Here is a 2,388-nt window from a genome sequence, read left to right on the forward strand (position 1 = left end):
AAATAATTTATTAGCACATAGAACCCTACAGAAAAAATATTGCCTTGTGGTCTGTTGGGAAGCAGCAAAGGCAGCGCCTGTACTCAGTCATCATCTTCAGTGTGCACTTCTGAGTTCCAGCCCAGGTGTGTGGGCCTCATTTTCAGAGCTGTGGGATATGGTATTGGGACGGGTGGGCGTGGCAGCCCTACTAAACTAAGCAGGTGGTTAACTCTCAGCTGTCTAAATGTACCCTCTACCCACAGGAACAGTGACTAAGGAACCTTTGGTTCCTTCTTACCTGGTCAGGAAGGGCAGGCCAGGCAGGCAGGCAGGCAGGAGGCACAAACAGTCTTTATTGCACACCAGGAGTCCATTGGTCTTGAGGACCTCCGTGAACTTGCAGATTTTCTTCTTCACATTCTTTTTGGCCTGTTTCCATAGCCTCGAGAGCTCCTGCTTCTTTCGATAGTGGACCTTGGCCTTTTCCTTCCATTTCTCCTCCAGAGTGGCCGACACTGCCTGGAACTTCCACCTGACCTCATGAGCTAGACGACCCAGGTAAGCAAACTTTCTGGTAGGCTTCAGCCACACAACCTTGAGGGTGGCAGGGACCACCACCTGCTTTTTCTTGTCATAGTGTGGAGGGATCCCATTCAACACCTTGAGGCAGTCCAGGGCAGCCTGGTCTCCCCTTTTCTTGTGGGGAAGCAGTCATTGCACAGTGCGTCAAAAAATGCGTCTGGGGGCTTGGAAGTATTAGAGGTCTTGAGAAGGGTTGGTGTTCATCTGCTTTCAGAGAAAGGACAGACACTTTAACTTGTTTCTGTAGAAATTTCCAGAAATGTTGATGCCCTCACAGAGTACAACTACCACCTTCTGGCCCAGCAGTATCTGCTTGGCCACAATGGCTGCCAGGCAGTCCAGAAGATGGCCTCAACCATCCAATACTAGAACTTGCTCCCCCGCCATCCTCCACAGCCTCCTGAGAAAGCGACCTTTTCAATTATAAAGAAACTGGACTTGATGGCTCAACATGCCTTCCTCTACATAGTGAGTTAGTTCCAGGTCAGCCAGGTCTGTATAAAAAGATGGAAAAATGGAAGGAAGGAAGGAAGAAGAGAGAAATGGTTGTGTGTGTAGCTGTCATGAGCAAGAAGATAGATACATGTAGTCAGTACAAATTATACTGATAGGCTGGAGAGATGGCTTAGCAGTTAAGAGCACTGACTACTCTTCCAGAGGTCCTGAGTTCAATTCCCAGCAACCATATGTTGGATCACAACCATCTGTAATGGGATCTGATGCCCTCTTCTGGTGTGTCTGAAGACAGTGACAGTGTACTCATATACATGAAATAGATAAATAAATCTTTTAAAAAAAGTTATGCTGAGGGTCATCACACAGTGCTCACCCTAAATTCCTGACTATGATCCTAAGCCTGTCTCCCCAAGGCTGCTCACCCGTGCAACATATCTCACCTGAAGGTCAGGTCCAGTCTCTCCCTAACAGAAGTCTCTGACTTGAGGTTCAGGATCCTGGAGGAGACTCTCCAGCTGCTGGGCAGATCAAGGTGGCATCTCTTCATATGTGCAGAGATTCCTAAGAGGAAGTAAGAAAATTAACAGAAAGGTCAACCATCTGGAGGGCAGTTGGGACAGACAGAGCACGACACTTGGTACAACTAAAGTTACCTAGGTTCAAGAAGGGACCTAAGACCAATTGATATTCCATTGTCCACCCTGTGGTCACTGAGCCCTTCCTAGAGAGGGCAGAGACCCCTTGGCATAGTAAACTGTAACTTTTGTTACACTCACTAAGTGTATGTACCTCTTGTTGCAACAGTAGCTCAGTGGCACAGGCTTGCCTAGATGAACAGCCTGTGGGTTTGTTTGCTCACAGCTCTGCAAAGGAGAAGAAGAAAGCGAAAGCGTGGCAAAGGTGGCATGAACCTGTGGTCCAGCTGCCTCTGCTGATTGGGTCCAGGAGTTTGAGGTCAGCCTGGCAACAAAATGAGATCTCTTCCGTTAAAAGAAAAGAAAAAAGAAAAAAAAGAAAAAAAAAAAAAAAAAAAAAAACGAAGGGCAGCGGTGGTGGTCGGGAAAGTAGTGCAGTGTAGGGCATTTGCCCAGCATGCTTAACCCTGGGTTCCATCTCGGGCACTATAACAGAAAAAAAAGGAATTCATTTTTCTGAATGAATTAATGTGTAAATAATTCCAAAAAACAAATTGTAGGTAGATGCCTATAATTCCAGAATTTAGTAGCTGATGTAGGATGATCACTGCAAATTGGAAGCCAGCCAGAGCTACGTAGTGAGTTTTCTAGGACAGTTGTGGCTCTAAAGCAAAATGTAATACGAAAACCTGAAAACACTGGGTTTGAAGAGATGGCTCAGCAGGTGTGGTTC

The 2,388-nt window shown here is 46.4% G+C and overlaps 1 pseudogene across 1 annotated transcript; it reads right to left on the reverse strand.

Moving 5' to 3' along the window:
• Positions 1-276: 276 nt before the first annotated feature.
• Positions 277-951, reverse strand: LOC308422986 (large ribosomal subunit protein uL13-like; annotated as a pseudogene). The gene has a single exon. The product of its transcript is annotated as a large ribosomal subunit protein uL13-like (transcript).
• Positions 952-2,388: the final 1,437 nt, after the last annotated feature.

This window comes from Micromys minutus (assembly GCF_963924665.1).
Source record: "Micromys minutus genome assembly, chromosome: 1".
Taxonomy (NCBI): Eukaryota; Metazoa; Chordata; class Mammalia; order Rodentia; family Muridae; genus Micromys; species Micromys minutus.